The sequence below is a fragment of the Sus scrofa genome, chromosome 4, assembly GCF_054392235.1.
Source record: "Sus scrofa isolate SSC_HxYL_T2T_F1_AM1 chromosome 4, Sscrofa_HxYL_maternal_Yorkshire_Landrace_v2.0, whole genome shotgun sequence".
In the NCBI taxonomy this organism is placed as follows: domain Eukaryota; kingdom Metazoa; phylum Chordata; class Mammalia; order Artiodactyla; family Suidae; genus Sus; species Sus scrofa.
In genome coordinates this window covers 12,895,167-12,913,415 of record NC_139386.1, presented here as the reverse complement: position 1 = coordinate 12,913,415, position 18,249 = coordinate 12,895,167, and the positions used below count along the sequence as shown (strand labels likewise).

Sequence of the window (18,249 nt, the reverse complement as noted above, 5' to 3'; positions counted from 1 at the left end):
AGGGAACTCTTGTACATTGTTGGTGTGAATGTAAATTGGTGCAGCCACTGCGGAAAACAGTGTGGAGGTTTCTTAACAGACTAAAAATAGAACTATTATATGACCTAATCATTCCACTCCTGGGTATATATCTGAAAAAAAAAATGCTAGTTTGAAAAGATAATGCACCTCGATGTTTATAGAAACAAGAAGTTTATAATTTTCAAGATACAGAGATAACCCAAGTGTCTATCAACAGATGGATGGATAAAGAAGAGACAATGGAACACTAGTCAGCCATAAAAAAGAATGAAACTTTGCCATTTGAAAAAACATGGATGAACCTGGAGGGTACTATGCTAAGTGAAATAGACAAAGACAAATACTGTATGGTATCACTTGTAGGTGGCATCTAAAAAATACAACGACCTAATAAATATAACAAGAAAGAAGCAGACACACAGCTATAGAGAACAAAGTAGTGGTTACCAGTGAGGAGAGGGGGAGGGACCACACACGGGTAGGGAGAAAGAGGCCCACATACTCCAGTAACACCAGGTTCAGACCTGAGCAACATGTCCCTCAGACTTCTCCAGTTGCCTCCCCTTGGGTGAGCCCATTCCAGTGTCTCCCACCTCCAGTCCATTCCTTATCCCCCTCCTCAGCACCTCCCCTCACCAACACCCACATCTTTTCTGACCAGGACCCTCCTGTTTCCATATCTTTTCATCAGTTCTCCATTTCCTACTCTGTTGAGTACAAAGTGCTCATCTTTGCCTTCTAGGCTTCTATTCTGCCTTTCCAGTTTTAACTCCCATGCATCTTATACTCTATTCCAACGGTAGGACTCACTTCTCTGGGAGAAGAAATAGCCCCTCTTTTTTTTCTCATTTCCTGACTTTGCTCTTGACATTCCTTCTCTGATAGGTTGATGACAGCTACAAATCCTTTGCTACCTCTCCCATTAAGAGGGGAAGTCTGCTTTGAACATGAGATAGCCTTGATAACTGGACTGACCAATAGAATGCAGCAGAAGCACATTTCTGAGAAAGAAATTCCTGTAATTTCCAAGGCAAGATGTTAAGGAGCCTTGTAGCCTCAGCCTGCGATTCTAGAATGTATGCTATATGGATGCTTTTTCTTAGACTCCTCTCTCCCAAATCCTAGCTGCCATGTTGTCAGGAAGCCCAGGCCAGCCTCGTGGAATAGATACAAGTAGAAATAAATGCAGCTATTGTGGCTCTTTGTTCTAAGTCATCAGACCCATCCACAAATGGAGTAGCATTGAGCAACCTCTTTCTCAGTGGATGCTTCTTGGAGCAGAAGTGAGCAGACAAGCCCTCCTAAATTTCAGGTGCACAAAATAGACATCGTAAAAGGGCTACTTTTTAAGCCGTTAAGTTTTGGAGGTAATTTAAGCATAACTATAGGGCCAAGTTCCCCAGAGAAATCCCCTGACAAAAATCCCTCGTCCCTCATTAATCAGAGTTTTAAAAGTTTATGGACAAGAAGTTTTCACTGAAACTAAATGGTGCTAGAGAGATTTAAGGAATATTTCAAGCATGTGATGCCTTTATGTATCTTAGGGTAGATGAATGTGTAGAGCTGGTAAGGCATGGCAGTAGAATATTCTTCGGCATAATGGTAATAGGAGGAAAAAGGGTTGTGGGATTGAAAGTGTGCACGATTGTGCCCGGAACAGAGAAGCCTTCAAATGACTCCACATCTAACAGCTTGTTTCAGCAAATGTAGAGAGAATCATTATTGCTCATTCTTCATCATAAACATTTTAACTACATTGCAGAATAAAAATGATCTCTATCTCTCTCAGACACTCCTAAAAAAGCAAGATAGGTTCTTATCTATTTTTCTAAGCTTTTCTCTTTCTACCAAACTCTGTCTGCTGCTGCTTATAGTTTGCAACTGATTGTGGAGATTTACATTTGAAAATACACAACCGTTTTGTCATATCTGAAAGAGGCCCAAGGCTCTCTTATCGTTTCCCTTACTATTATCAATAATTAATCAAAAGAAGAAAAAAATGGAAGAGGAAGAGGATGGTTATTCAAAGTGGAAATGCTTACTGCTTGCTTGCAAATAATACTGTGTGATTCTCTGCAGTTTTTCAAACCCTTATTCAGAAAATTAACCTTGAAGCACTTTAACTTTTTCAGTCCCCATTATGATAAGTGACATACTGTGGAAATAAAATACAATACGTGCAAAGGTCTTTTTTAGCATAAAGACTGAGTACAAAACAAAACAAAAAAATATGCTTTGAATACTATCGTAGAAATGAGATACCAGAATCTGATACACACACACATTCCTCTCTATACATACACGGGCCCGTTCTGGCACACATACATACACATCCATCTCAGAAGTTGCCGTTGTTGAAATCCTCCCTTCTTCATCAATGTCAGCAGATCTCAAGGACCATGTTTATTCATTCACTCTTACATGTGTTCATTTAATGATGTCAGTTGTCTGCTGCCTGCCAAACCCTGTGCTAGGTGCTGAATTACAATGATGGGCAAGATAGACATTGACCCTGCTCTCCTCAATCTTCAGCTCTAATGGGTAGACAGGCGTTCAACAAATATTTAAGCACATTTTTGCTTATTAGAATTTTTGTCATTATTTGGGTGTGATTTAGCAAAGAAATTGTCAGCCAGTGGTGCAGGCTGTTGTAAGAACCCCAGAACCTTCCAGAGGATCATAGAAAGCTTCCTTGGGCAGAACTATAGGGTTCTTTTCTGTAATTGGCAAGTAATTGGCCTTCATAACAACCAACAATTTCCTTGTCCCTTTTCTTCCTTTTCCCTTTCTGCCTTCACTAGACAGGCCGCAAATGCCAGGCCATCCGTCCGGGCCTCTCCCCATGCAGTGAAGGGTGGCTATGTGACTCAGTTCTAGCCAAAGACACATGAAAGGGCCTTTGCTGGTCTTATGAGAGATGTTTTCTCTACCTTGTCACAGCTGATAGGCTCAACAAGGGACGTCTCACTCCACTCTGCCGCCCCTGTTAGCTGACTTTGACCTCAATTGGCCATAGGAGATCATTGTGTTGTAGCCATGAATGAAAAGGAAGGAGAATTACATCAGTGGTGGCCTAAAGCCCTGCTATTCTTGAGCCACTGAGCCAGCATTAGACATCTTGCCACGTGCAATAATTATGTCTTCATTATTCTAGCTTGACTCTTAACGTTACTTGGAGCTGAAACCATCCCCAGCTTCCAGCTTACCAGAAAATGTGACATTTAAGCTGATCCTCCTGAATTACTAAACTTTTGAACTAAACCCAGCATCTTATTTATATCTCTCCTACAGCATATATTTCCTTGTAGTTTGCATAACTGCCATTCGTACAATTCTCTAAGTTCCGCTAACAGACCGTTGTCCTCCAGGGCAGGAATCATGGCATATTATTTTTAATATCTCTGGGGCCTACTAGAGTGTCAGGCTACCATCAGTGTATAACTGCTCAGTAAATAACTACTGAATTAAATGAAGGTAGTGGTGATGGCACCATTATTCGTGGTCATGGTGAATGTGGCACTGGTGCAGCTAGAATGGTAGTTTTTGGTGGTTGAGTTCTGGAGGGTGATGGTCCTGATGGTGTGGATAGTTGTGGTGATGCCAGGGGTAGTGCCAGTGATGGTGGAGGTGGGAGGGTTCCGTAATGGTGGTTGTAGCAGCACAGCAATCATGATAATCCAGGTGACTGTTGAGCCTGGTTCAGCGGGAGGGATGCTAAAGTATCTAAGAGTGATATAATTTTGATAACAAGGGAAAACTTGATGACAACCCTGATTTTCAGTCTGTGCCACAATTGTCGGGAGGAAACAGTAGATGTTCCCTGACACACTTGGGGATCTATGGATAGAGAAGCAGAGGCTATTGGGAGAGATTTTGTCAAGGAACAGAAAGGATGGCCTCTGGGATGTCCTTCTAGCTGATTCCCCAAATGCGTCTTTGCCCGAGGACCGATGTTTTTGAAGGTATTGAGCAATGAATAGGAAAGAAGAGAGATAAACAGTCACACCCAAAGTGACTTCCCACTCCTCATTGTCTCCTGCAAAGAAAAGGAATTCAAGGAAGAGGGTTCCTTCCAAAGAAAACATTCTGTGCACCCAGGCAGCCTGCTTTGGCTCCCCCAGTAGCCAGCAAGCTGACTCACGGACATTCAGGCAGCTCCCTGGAGCCAGCGAATTATAAAACCAACATTCCAGGCAATCAAATGACTGGGGCTGGAGGGGGTGAGGAAGTGGAAGTGGCCCACATGGCTCACTTTCTAGAAAGCAGGTTCTGAGAATGTCTTTCTGTGTGCTAAGATTCAGATCTCACTCCTCCAACGGGATAAAGCCTGCCCATAGCATGCATAGGCTCAGGGAATTAAAATGCTTCAGGCTTAGTTGAAAGCTTATTATACTTAAGTCCACAAAAATTAGGTACTTCTCAAGCTTATGTACCATGCACCATATTTAAACCACCTCCCTCCTGCTTTTGTTCTGTAAATAACTGTTCCCAAACCAAACTGCCTATCAAACAACAAACCAATGATTCAGTTAATAATTATAAACTCAAACAGTTCGGCACACGCCCACACGCAAGGGAACTAGATATCACTTGCCTGAAATATTTGACAATGATACAAGAAAGCGAACGGGGCTACGTGAACACAACAGTCATGTTAGGAGCTGTTGGGGAAGAGGTAAGAGCAGGAGCATTGTATTCTTGAATGAAACTGTGCCTAAGCCGTTCCAGTTGCTTCTTTCCCACACAAGCTCAAGCCTACATCTCAGAGAAACATCAGATCCCTTCACTTCCTTGTGCTTTGCTCCAAGAATTAGTGAGTCATGTTTTAAGCACAAATTCTTAACATAGGTGCTACCAGGGAACAAAGGAAAACAAAACGCCTCATTCTTTTATTCATCTTTTGAAAGGAAACTCATGGTGGAAACATTTGTATAACATTCCATTTATATAACAGGAGAAAGATCAGCTGGAGGAAAGACCAGTGCAGCTGAGGAAGGGGAGCAAGTGTGTTTTCTTTTCACAGGGCTTCACCCCTCTTAACCTAACAGCTCATAACACCCTATCGCAGCTTCTGGGCCAGCCGGGAAATGTGAACGTCCATCGAGAGACAGTGAGGTGGGGGAAGACAGCAGGAGAGCTGAAATCATTCAGCAGGGATTACGACCTGGTTCAGTGGAATGTTTGCAAGCATGGGCTCCGGAGTCAGGCAGCCTGGGGTCAGATCCTGCTCCTTCCTGGCTGTGTGGCCTTGGGCGGGTTGCTGAACCTCTCTGTGCCCTAGTGTTATCATTGGCAAAATGAGGCTCATAAAATCTACCTCCTAAATAGCCTCTGTAAAAGTGTGTCCGATACCTCAATCCAGTTCAGTCAGGCCCCAGAAGTCCAGTTCTGGGTTGTCCTCTTGGACTGGTCATTGTATTCCTCTTAGTGTCAGGGCCTCACCTTTCCTTGGATGTCATATATTCACCACTGACGGCAACATTACAGAAGTGTTATGAAAATGGGAGAAGTCATTGGACACCAGCCATAGGTCGCACGCAAATCCTCAGTGTTAATCAAGCATGGCTTTCTCTGTGACCCTGCGAGGGAAAAGAAGAAGGATGTAGGTCATCTGAACTTCTTATAGCCCGTGTACCTTGGAAATGTTGAACAACCTTGATCACCATCTTCAAGTCAGTTTATTAACATCCTACTTGTCTTGATCCTTTTCATTGTGAATATTGTATTTAGACAGGGCTCTGGATGCAAACAGGCAAGACTTTAATTATAGATTTTACACTCTGTGCCCCAGAGCAAATGAAGTGAACACCTTTTTTCCCCTTCATCAAGCTCACCATGATTAATTTCCTGCCTTGGTCTTTTCCAAGAACCAGGATCTGCTTCTCTCTCTTTTCTACTGTACTGTTTTCTATGTCATGAATTTCACCTCTTGCATTTGTCTGTTCCCACGTATTCCCTTATGGTTTACGTGTCTTTTTTTTCCCGGAATCTTAATTGAAAGTATTCATTCCTTTTCAATGAAATAACGAAAACGTGTTAGGCTATACATTCCCCTCTAATTATAGGTTGATATCCCATAGGTTTGATAACAAGTAATCATCTTTTCATGGGTTCCTAGATAAGATTTAATTTCTATTTTACTTCTTTGCTCCTTGGTTTATGTCAGAGTATCCTATACTTTTCCAGTGGTTGAGCTTTATAAAACTATTTGCTTTATTTTTCTGTTTGTTGGGCAAATTCTATGAATTTGGTCTTTGATTCCTAGGTTTCCTAAATTATGGAAAGAAAATTGCAACATAAAAAAAGAAAATTGTAATTTTAAAAATCCCTCTTTCTGGGAATTGTTAAAGTAGCATTTTTTATTGTGACCAAATATGTACTGGGGTTTTGCAGTTGACAATTCGGTGAAGAGCGTGGGTAGTATTATTTATTGGTAGGCTCCTTGCATATATTAAATCAAACCTAATTGAATCCTTCAGATTACCTTTGTCTTTCTAAAATTCTGTCAAAATTTTCTGCCACACATTCTGAAAGAGTCAACTTTATCAGGTTATATTTCTACTAGGTTTTTCTCTTTGAGGCAAAAAGACTTATGACACATCTTGGATTTTTTTTATCTTACTTTTACGTAACAAAGGCTCTGATTGAATGAACACTTTGGACTTTGAATTCATCTTTTTTTTTTTTTTTTTTGTCTTTTCTAGGGCTGCACCCATGGAATATGGAGGTTCCCAGGCTAGGGGTCTCATTGGAGCTGTAGCCGCCGGCCTACGCCAGAGCCACAGCAATGCAGGACCCAAGCTGCATCTGTGAATGCAGGACCACAGCTCATGGCAATGCCAGATCCTTAACCCACTGAGCAAGGCCAGGGATTGAACCCACAACCTCTTGGTTCCTAGTCAGATTTGTTAACCACTGAGCCGCGACGGGAACTCCTAAATTCATCTTTACCTGACTGACCTTCTCTCTAAACCTCAGTTTATGCCTCATAAAATATGGCTAATAGTGCCGTCGACTAAAAAAATATATATGCACAACCTAAAAGTTGAGGGCTAAGTTTTATTCCGGGAAAAATGAGGACTTCAGCTCAGTGGCAGCATTTCAAGTAATCCTGAGAAAGCTGCTCTGAGGAGGCGAAGGGGAAGCTAGATAGGAGTTTTGAAACCAAGGGCAGGTAGTAGGAACAAAAGAGCATTGCCAATAACAGAAAACTAGACATCTCAAGTCAAGGAATTTAGCACTTTTCCAAGTATGGAGAGATGCTGGGTCTGGGCTCACTGAAATCACTCCTTCGATATGCACCTCAGCTCTCTGGGGCCAGGATCCCTAGTTTCTCCTGAATTTCTTCAGGCCTCACCTTGGGAGTAGCTGCAGTCTGCTGGCTGCTAGATAGGAGGTATTCTTTCCTTCCTGAGTGCTCTCAGGGCTCACCTGCTGACCCTTGGAGGTGGCTGCACTCTTTGATGACTGTGACATCTTTTGTTTACTGATATGGCAGGAAATATTTTATTTCTCAGTGCTGTTATTGCATCGTTGGTATAAAAATACATAATGAGAGAAACGTGGTGAAGTACCCAGCTTAGCAGCCGCCATACAGTATACACGTTAATTCATCCTAGCCCTCTTCCTTCTTGCCCTGTAAGTTATCTTTTTCATCCCAAGAATTACGTATTAGATAGGGAAAAAGTCCTCCTGATTTCTATCTAGGGACCCTTAGAGACCAGATCATGGGTATTCTTCGTTCCTATTAACTGCAGAGCTGTGCATTAGGAAGCAGAGTATAATTGCATCAGTCTAGACGGAAGTATGGAAAACTGGGGTTCTACACTGAATCAAAGGGTGTTTTGGGAAATAATTCGGTCCTTGTTTTCCACTATCTCGTTTCAATAGGTCAGGGATGCACTGGCCTATCTGGGGCAGTGATGCATCCTGGGATTTCCCCTTCATTACCAAAGAGATGATGTACGTGTGAAATTCCAGGCGTCTTGCTCATCTTTTGTAATCCATTCTTCCTTTCTTCTCTCCTCTAGTTTCTTCAGATTCCACCTCCAAAGCCACCTCTGATGCTTTCTCAAGGTTCCTTCCTTAAACTTCTCAGCAGATATGACTGTTCCAAGAGAGGTGGAATCACTGTTTTGGAAAATGAAAGTACACAAGATGCTTATCAATATCAGACACATTCTTTCGGGTGACTCACCCAACAAATGAACCTGTACCTTGTAAATTAAATGTCCTTACTCATTAAATATCTACCTAGCTCCTTGCTCTCTCTCCTCTCCTTCTCTCCTAAGTATCTGACAGAATGTTTTCTTTTCCCTGTGATTTTCAGTATTTTCGCAAAGTGAGGTCTTTAAAGAACGAGAAATATTGCTGAGTGCAATAGATACAACATTTGTTAAACACTTCAGTTGACACCTGCATATATCATCACCGTGTAGTTGTCACAAAAGGCCTGAGAAAAGGTCCCATGGGCACTATTCTGAGGACAAGGCGGAGGCTCAGGAAAGTAACCCACCCAAAGTCTCACCTGGCAGGCGGAGGAGTCTAAACCCTTTGTTAGGCTCAAAGCCATGTTCTTTCCATTTGATCATGCCTCCCTTCCACAAAGCTCCCTTAGGCTTTGGGAAAGCACGAAGTGAATGTTCAGTGTCAGCCCAAGTTTCCTCTAGTTAGAGTTGGTCGGTGAACTGCTTTTCCAGAAATATAGCAGAGGAGGGAATCACATCAGTTCTCTGAACCCTTGAAGACAGCCACTGACAGTCTCAAATGCTCCTTCTGGTCCAAATAGACATTTTGTGCATTTTGTTTAGTGTCTTCAGAGGTAGGTGCTATGTTTCAGATTCCTGTTCTTTAGGCAGGAAGATGCTGTGGTCAGCAGTATCCAAAGATGATACCACCTATTCCTTCCCTCCCAGTATGCACTTGTCATTCTGTCCATCAAAACGTGCCATCTGTGTTGTATCCACCTAAGCCCTGGGGAGGCATATAGTGGATGTAATGCTGTACCACTTCTAAGCAGGAAGCTTCTGCTTCTCCTTTTGGGGGGGGGGGGCGCTGCTCCCACGGCATATGGAGGTTCCCAGGCTAGGGGTCTAATCGGAGCTATAGCCACCAGCCTACGCCAGAGCCACGGCAACGTGGCATCCGAGCCACGTCTGCAACTAACACCACAGCTCACGGCAACGCCGGATCCTTAACCCACTGAGAAAGGCCAGGGATCGAACCTGAAACCTAATTGTTCCTAGTCAGATTCGTTAACCACTGAGCCACGACGGGAACTCCCTGCTTTCCTTCTTGAAGCTAGTAACAGTGTAAGACCTGTCATTGTCCTGAAACCACCACGCTTTAAGAAAAACCATTCACGTGCAGAGGCTGCGTGGAAGAGAATAGACCCTCCAGACCTGAGGGAGGACCTCTCAGATCTCCCAGCCTGGTCCAGACATCAGCTGAGTACAGCCAAATGAGTGACCCAGCTGATACTCTGTGGAGCAGAAGAACCACTCAGCTGAGCCCAGGCGGTGTATAGAATCCTGAGAACTATTCAGTCATTTTTGCATAATTCATTAAGTCTTGGGGTTTTTTATTACACAGCCATGGATAACTGAATGGATATTTCAGTCAAGCATGGACAAAGGAGTAACTTCTAATATCCCGCAATTACTCACCAATAGACAGGAATTTACAACTCTGACTGGGCATCTGCATCACCTGGAAACCTTTCTAAACTAGAGATGCCCAAGGTCAAATGTAGATCTTCAGAAGGCAAAATTTAGGCGTGTGCATTCGTATGCTTTCCAATTCCCTGAATTTGTACAGCGAGCAGTCATTGTAGTAACTCACAAAATGAAAGGCTCATTTATGTTAGGAAGCTCCTCTTTTAAAATGCAAATTCCTGCTGGGAGTGAAAAATCAAGCAGATGGTCACAGGATTATATCCCTAATCAGATTGTTTTCCTAACTCCTGATTAGGATTGGCCAGGGTAGCCTATAGAAGAGCTAAATATGGAGCATGCACACACCTGAGCTGGAAGCTGTTGATTCAGGTCCCCCAAAGATGCCATGAGATCAGTCTAGGGTCAGCTCAAGTCCAGTGGATACCTGGAAACCAGAAGACTATACAAAGAAGCCAGTGGAAAATTGACAATGCCAATTACACCCACACTGATGGAAAGTCACTAAAAATCACCCCAGGAGTTACCTTTGAAGCTCCTGATTTAGGAGCCTGAGAAATGACTATGGAGGTTGCTCCATGGGACCCACGGTACACACGGATCCAGATCTAATATCTGTATTCACATCTGATCTTCCAGGAGCCCCAAATATGAAGTTGTCCTATTCCCTTCATCCTAATTATCAAAGCAAAATGTGTCTAAATATTAGTCTAGCAGGACTCGGAGCTCAGTACTGAAAGCAGAGAATGAAGAGAGAAGGCTTGCATTGTAAGGTGGTAAATAGTAGGGGAAGTTCCTGTGTCTTTCTCTTGTCTTTTTCACTTCACGTTTCCCCCAAACTGGCCTTAGCATCTTCCCTGCAAAGCTTCACAGGTCGACTGCTTTTCCCTGAGGAGAGTGAGTCAGCGCCCTCCGAGAGCTTCTCGCTTTTACTCTTTTCTTCGCACTGAGTCTGTACCCAGACACACCTGGGGGTTTCATGCCCCTGAAGAAAGGAAGTGAAAGGTACTGTATTTCCCATACAGCTTAACTTCTTCCTCTGTGTGAAGAGGAAAAGAAACCTACAATTCCTGAGACGTCTTGACTTCCGGAGCTGCTGTGTCAGTAGAAGGCGAGTTAGCCCGTGTTAAGCACTACCCGCATGCTATCGCAGTGCCAACATCGCCTATTGAATTCTCGTGCCCCGTGAGTCTTCCTAATTGAGATAAAGGTTATTATTCCACTTTATAGATCGGAACACTAAGATGAAGAATTTTGAGGTAACATGGTTAGGAAGGAATAGAGATGGGATTAGAGACCATGTTTGATGCTCAGAATCTTATTTTTTTAGCCCACAAAGAATTGTTTTTAATCCCTTGTTTCAGGCTGTGGAGTGAAATTTTTCAGAAGGTCATTTCAGAATCATGCAGATATAGCCCAAGGACCTGTTACTCCCAAGTGTGATTCGTGGGCCAGCAGCATCTTCCCCCTCACCTGGGAGTACGTTCGATTCCAGTGTGGTCCACTGGCTGAGCTCATTGACATCACCAGGGAGCTTATTAACAATGCAGCATCGCAGCACCTCCTGCCCCATGGCTAGTGAAGTAGTATGTGCATTTTCACAAAATCCCCAGGTATTTTAGTATACACACTAAAGTTTGAAAAGCACTGACCTGAATTAAAGTCTTCTAATTATTTGAACCTGGTACTTCACTGAATGTCAGCCTCTCTCTAGACCCAGGGCTACACAAATACTTGAATTCCGAGATTCGTCAAATCATACAACAGGAGCATCCTGAAACCCAAAGAGGCAAAAAAGCTGGTTTTAGGCATCCCATTCAATAGCAGCAGAGTCAAACCTAAAATACATCCTTAGCAAAAGCCTAATACCTGTCATTTAGTCAACCATCATGCATTAAGTCTGTGCCAGTCGCCTTGCTCTGTGCCCGGGATTCAGAGAGGATAGGTATCAGTTGTATCCTCGAAAAACTCATGGTGCACCAGGTCACACACACACCCAGACAGTTATAATACGATGTGGCAGCACAGTGACATAGAGACCGCAAGGTATTATGAAGTCCCCAAGGAGAGACACTTAGAGCCCTCAGGCTTCCTAGAGGAGGTGCTGCCTTCCAGAATCCCTGTGCTTGGTGATTAAATGACCTTACCAGCTCCCTCCTGTCACTTTTCTTCACCCCACCCTCATGCCATTTCTCCTTAGAAAAGTCCCTTCAGCCACTTGGATTCCGGTGTTTGCCTTCAAGGTTTTTCCTTTCTACACATTCCAATCCATAGGTTCTCCTTTCTCTCAACCTCCACAACTTTTTTTTTTAATTTCCTAGCAGTTCCCAAACCTGACCACATATTTTTTAAAAAGGAAATACATACATACCCACACAACCTTGTATATCCAAAGCACTTCATTATGGTTCCCAATCCCGATGACATGGAAGAAGATCCTTAATTATCAATGAGCTAATAACTTCATTAAGGAAGGATTTCATGTTCGGGGCTGATATTTTGCGGTGTAACTGTCATTCTTCACGGCACGTCATCTGAAAGGATGCAAAGACACAAGGAAAGGTGATAAGGAATCAGTGACACCAATACTTGAGTTCATAATGTGTAGGTACCAGAGGGGAAACGGAGACATGAAAACATATAATGGAACCCAAAGTGAAGCTTTTCACAAATGTTTATAGCATAAGCAAAAAAGGGGGGGCATTCTAAGAAATGGCCCCTAACAGCCCCTCCCCCGTCTGTGAAAATAATGCCAGAGCATCAGCATTTTTCACGGCCTCCCACATCATTCTGCCGCACAGCCAGGATCGAGATGAGCGCCTTCGTCTCATCACACACGCACTTGGTCTGCGTTAGAGAGATGTGGAGTTTACAGAATACCGCCCCACCCATCATCTCGCTGGGTCCCCACATCTGCCTGGTAAAGTAGCAAGTGAGAGATGGCTATCCCATTTTGCAGACAGGAAAACTGTGTCCCAGAGAGGTAAGGTACATGCCCAAGTTGCAGAGGCCTTGGACATGCATCTTTGGACTTGACCTGTGCTGCGCTGCTACATATACACGTGTAGTTAGGATGAAGGGAATGGTCCGGTCCCCACCCTGGGCGAACACATGTAAGATGCTCGCACGGGACGAGCGGGTTGATTCCAAGTACTCCCCAGAAGGAGAAATTATTTCAAGAGCTTAGGAAGGTCTCCACCTGAGAAAGAGGAACTAGGAATCTGAGTAAGTCAGAAGCCATATGACCAGACACACTCGAGCGATCACTGTGAGAAAACGGAAGGATGCAAATAGCCTGGGGTTTTGGAACTTTCCTCAAAATCAATCAGGAGTCACGTTCTGATCAGAAGGGGAGATAACAGGATCCCGAAGACAGAATGTTCTGGGGTTTTATTTCTTTCCGCCCAGCCACCACCTGCTATTTTGGCTCCTCAGTGCTCCTGTGAATGGTCCCTTCTTACCTGTCCTTGCTTCATTCAAAAGCAAACACGGAAGCATTTGTTAAGCTCCCCTCTCTCTATTTCTGAAAGCAGCCCAGGAAGTAGGGCTGACTAAAAGAGGCCTCAGCAAACATGAACTTGAGCAGGAAGGGGCTTGAAGTGGGGGCTGGGAAAAAAAATTTATTTAAAAAAGTGTAAATGTTTTTGCTAGATTTCCTCCCTGCTCATTTTGGAAATAGACCTGTCGACTCCAGCGCGTGTTCTATATCTCTTTCATTCCTCTCTTCTCAGGAAGAATTTTCATTTCTCAGAAAAGAACGAGATGGGGAATGAGAAGGGGGGGCTGGCTGCCCCCCTGCTGTGGGGGCTGAGCTCCCTATTGGTGCACAGGAGGGCCGACATCACACAATCAGCGGATCAGCATTTCTGGGGCAGCCAGAAGGTTATTCCTGAGGGGAGCATGTTTTAAAGCAGCAGAAAATAAATGCTGCTTCAAAAATAAGCCTCTCAGGCTGTGACTTTCCCGGGTCAAAGAAGCCTCGTTGTTATTTTTTCAGAGTAACACTGCTCTGCACACGGGCCACTGCGCTAACACACTGGCTTCAGAAGACGCTGGGTCCTCATTTTCATAAATAAATAAACTCTCATAGGTCTTTGGAATCTGATTATATTTGGAACAAAACTCCTAGATATAGGACCGTTATCTGAAACCATGTGACCACCCCTGCTCTTTTAACCTAATTTTGTCTATTAGGGAATGGCACGGTTCCAGGGCTGGGATTTGGGCTCTAAGCTGGGTCACAATAAATACCCTGGGTTCCTTTTTGTTGTTTGGGGAAGAAGTGGGGACAAATGACTTTCTCTTGATTAAACAAACCGATGCTTTAACTTTCACCCAGATAAACTCCCTCTTCTTTGGTGCTGCTCTTTTGTCTTGAGTAGGATAACGTCCTATTCCCAGAGGAAAGCCTAATTAATACACACGTCCATCTTCTGTGCTGCGAACTGGTGAAGAGTTGGTTTCTGTCTCAGAAAACGGATCCACCCCCAACGTGATTATTATAAGTTAAAGAATGAAGTCAACTCTGCTCATTGACAGATATTGATTTCCTAGCGTGACCACTTTAGTCAGATACCGTGGTCAACAGGACAGATGTCTTTCTTGCTCTTTTAAAACCATTAGCCTGACGGATAAGAAGACGTTAATGCTCAGACTGAATTGCATCCCTAAATTGCACTGAGATAAGTGCCTTGGAAAAGGACTATAAGGAACATAGACTGGGGACATGGGACATAAGTTGGGGGTTTACAGTATAGGTTGGAGGTTCAAGAAGGGCTTTTCTGAGGTCATGATATTGCAGATGAGGCTTAAGGGGTAAGAGTGGCTAGGGAAGCAAAGTCAGGAGGGCAGGTGTTCTAGGCAGGGGAAATGGCCTTGGAAGAAGACAGGCCCTTCCCAGAAACTAGAGGCAGCGGAAGCAAAGAGACCTCAGCGAAGAGGACTGAGTGGGGCATTGATGGGAACACGGAGGAGGCCACCAGAGTCCAAGCTTTCCTGAAAGAGCCACACCTGAGCCAGGTAAAGGAGCAGGATGAAATGTATTCCTGAAGGAGGAGAATCGGCCAGGTCAGAGAGGTGATAGGGACCCGGAGGATGAGATGAAAGGTAAGCTGTTTTATGTAATATTCTCATCGAAGTTTTACGAAGCTGGGCTAGTGAGGGCAGAGATGTGGGACCATTATAGGGAGTTGTGGAGCAGGTGCTCTGAAGGGCCAGTGGGGAGAGGGACAAGGACAAAGTGACCTTTCCCGATGATTTTGAGGGGACAGAACTGGAAACAAGGACTCGTGTTAATGGAAGAATCACATCCTGAACTTCTCTAGGCTCAAAAATATGACTTAAAAAGCCTTTTTCTCTTTGAGGTTTTTGAGTACACATTGTATCTGCATTGCCGTGGCTGTCTGGCTTCTTCACGGGCCCCACCCACCCTTCTGGCCACAGGGTGATGCTGTGGCAGTGCTCTTGGTTGTGAGGCTCTTCATTCCTTGTGGCTAAACTGCAGGGGAGCCCCAGGAAAGCTGGCTTCATAATTTGAGAGAAGCTACAGCATTGGAAAGCTTTCCTGGAAAGAACTGCCAATGATGAGGTCAGAGGAAGGAAAGCAAAGGGAAGAGGCATCTGTCTTTTCTTCCCCTCTTGTGCCCAGGTAGCTGAGCTGAAAACTTAGAGAAGATCTGGGAGTCCCGCCGCCTGGCCCTTCCACCTGCTGTAGTCGTGAAGGCAGCAATATGTCATCTTTCTTCTAAGTGGGTCTTCTGTTGCCAAGGTCACTGGGGATTTCCCAGGATTGCTGAAAGGATCTTTCTAAGGATAAGGTGCAATCATGCCACCCCCCACTCAGTATTCTTCAGCAGCTCCCTATCACCAGAAAAGAAAATACAGACCCCTGATGTAGACACTACTTCTTCCCCATTTTCATTTTCTGCTAAAAAAAAAAAAAATTTAAACTTACCTTTCCATCGATCTTACCTTGAAGCATTTTTTCTTTCGCCATTCCCATACCATGTCCTGAACCTTTCTGCCCCCAAACATGTCAGGCACTCTCACCCCAAATGCTGTTCCTCCTGCCTGGAGCAAAGAAAGCTCCATCCCTGCCTCACTCCTTTCCTCCATCAGTGTCACTCTTTGCCTCGAGAAATCCTGCTCAACCTTAGGCCACATGTCACCTTTCTCAAATTCCTCCAGTTACCCTTGGGGGCTTTTTGTCTCAGACTTTGGGTATACCCCCTTAGAGCAATGTCCCATTGTGATAGAATTGGGGGAAGATCCAGGAGATATGGGACATGAAGCTTTATGCAATTTTAGAGGCTCCTCTTTAAGGAGAAAAGAACAGAAATGGGACACAACTTACTTGGCTTAAGATATCTTCCTCTTGCAAGTTTTACAAGAACATATGGGTCATGTGAACCTGTTAGTAGGTGCCCCGGAAGGGGTCCACACGTGCGAGGGGTCCTGAATCCTAAGCTCCAGAAGCTGCGCTGTCAATCTGGCCTGCATGACAGTTGTGGTTGTCATGCCTGGTTCCTCAGAAACTATGACCTTAAATTCAGGGACCATGTCTTCTCCGTCTATGTTACGTAAGAGGCCAGTTTTATTCCAAGTCACATTTCATAACCTCATATGCCCTTTCTCTGGATTCTCTGCAAATTATACTTAGTTTGGGCTAAAGTTCTTTTTTTCTTTTTCCTCCTGGGAAAATCTACATAGGAAAGACATGATGGTTTTCAGAGATGAACACCTGACTGAGGTGAGGAGAACTGAGATGCCCATGGGAAGAAAAAGGGGAGCAGCACGTGGAAACCACCACTGCTCCCAAGAAAGCGACACACTAGGGCCCTTCCTTTCACAGTAAAGGCTCGAAAATACTGGCCACTCATGATGAGATTGGGGCAAACAGCAGCTCATGAAAGGACAGCTGTCTGGGTTGTGATACCAGCTTTCTATAACAGAGGTGGGCAAACTTTTTCTATAGGAGCAAGAGAGTAAACATTTTCTGCCTTGCAGGGCATGCGGTCTCCATTCACAACTCTCATTGTATGAAAACAGTTGTAGACAGTATGCAAATACATAGGCATGACTGTGTTCCAATAAATCCTTATTTACAAAGGCAGGTGGCAGTGGACTGGACTTGGCCTGTGGGCTCTCAACCCCCGCTCTAGACCACAGACTAGAAGCTCAGGTAAAAGCCAGTGACGCATACTGATCCTAGGGTCATTCTCTTTTGGAGAAAAATGCCTTAAGTAAAACCACCTTGTGATCATTTCTTTCTATGCGAGTTGGTTTCTGGCAGTTCGGAAACACAATAAGCCAGTCAGTATCTATTTCTTAAGTGTCTGCTAAGTGGCAGGCCCTGTCCTGGGCCCTAGAGAATCAGTGAGAATAAGACTGACTGGGCATCTTTCTGTCCGTTCCATGAGCGGATGTGAGTTGATTGTCTGTCACCTGCCAAGGCTGTTTGTGAGGCCTCAGGATTCAGGACTGAACAAGACTGATGGTACATCTCTCCCTCTATTGGTCTATGCATCCACCCATCTACTCAGCCAGCATTGAATGAATTCCTACTATTACGTGTAGAAATGTGACAGTCGATGTGTGGGCTGGACTCTGCAGATTTATCATCCAGAACAAAGCCCTGGGTCCTGCTTCCAAGGGGCTTACCTTCTAGGGAGGAGATAAGCCATGTGCATTAACATCCAGGCTGTGCAATGAGAAGGTGCTGCAAGAAAAGGACAGATGGAGGGCTGGGGGTTCACAGCCCAGCAGGATTACTTCCAGCTGGAAGAGATCAGGAAGGCTGACAAGATGATATCTAGTTTCCTGTTAACCCTTTAAAGTGACAGGTGAGCCTAGGCAAGATTACAAGCAGACTCTGAGAAGACAGTGTTCTTTTGTACATGTTACCAGCCCTCAGGGCCTCCTGGGACAAGCCTTGCACACACTTGGTGGATTCAGAATTCTAAGAATGGCCCTTCTCCTCTCCTATCAAAATGAGCTTACCTCTCAGTTTGCCTTTTTGCAAGCAGTTTCCTTTGGTGTTAGTCCTTGAGTTGTGCACTAAGGGGAGTTAATTATTCAGAAGAACAATAGTGGAGTTCCCTTCGTGGCTCAGAGATAGCAAACCTGATTAGTACCCTCGAGGATGTGGGTTGGATCCCTGGCCTCTCTCAGTGGGTTAAGGATCCAGCATTGCCATGAGCTGTGGTGTAGGCCACAGATGTGGCTGGTTTCTGCTTTGCTGTGGCTGTGGTGTAGGCTGGCAGCTGCAGCTCCAATTTGACCCCTTGCCTGAGAATTTCCATATGCCACGAGTGCAGCCCTAAAAAGCACACACACACACACACACACACACACACACACACACACACAGCAAAACTAAAATAACAATAGCAATAATAATTCTTGCAGTAACCCTGCAGAGTATCGTTATATCTACTTTGCATATGGGGGAGCTGAGGCCACGAGGATTAAGTGGCTGACCCAGCAGCATCACAGAAGAGAAGGAAGCAGACCTAGAACATCCGTCTTTTGACTCTCAGTTTGATTGCCAGTCTTCAGG

General features: G+C 44.4%; 1 long non-coding RNA gene across 2 annotated transcripts in view; it reads right to left on the bottom strand.

Moving 5' to 3' along the window:
- Window positions 1–4,889: 4,889 nt before the first annotated feature.
- The window catches only part of LOC106509954 (uncharacterized), a 31,299-nt gene continuing 17,939 nt past the window's right edge, over window positions 4,890–18,249 (bottom strand). Inside the window, exons 1-5 of one of the 2 annotated variants that reach the window (XR_014843362.1) lie at window positions 13,154–13,228; window positions 12,064–12,226; window positions 8,549–11,466; window positions 7,972–8,151; window positions 4,890–5,600 (exon numbers count right to left, since the gene is read on the bottom strand). This is a non-coding gene — a long non-coding RNA (uncharacterized LOC106509954). Of the gene's footprint in view, window positions 5,601–7,971; window positions 8,152–8,548; window positions 11,467–12,063; window positions 12,227–13,153; window positions 13,229–18,249 lie in introns of those variants that run through there. The other variant, XR_014843363.1, reaches the window with a different exon arrangement.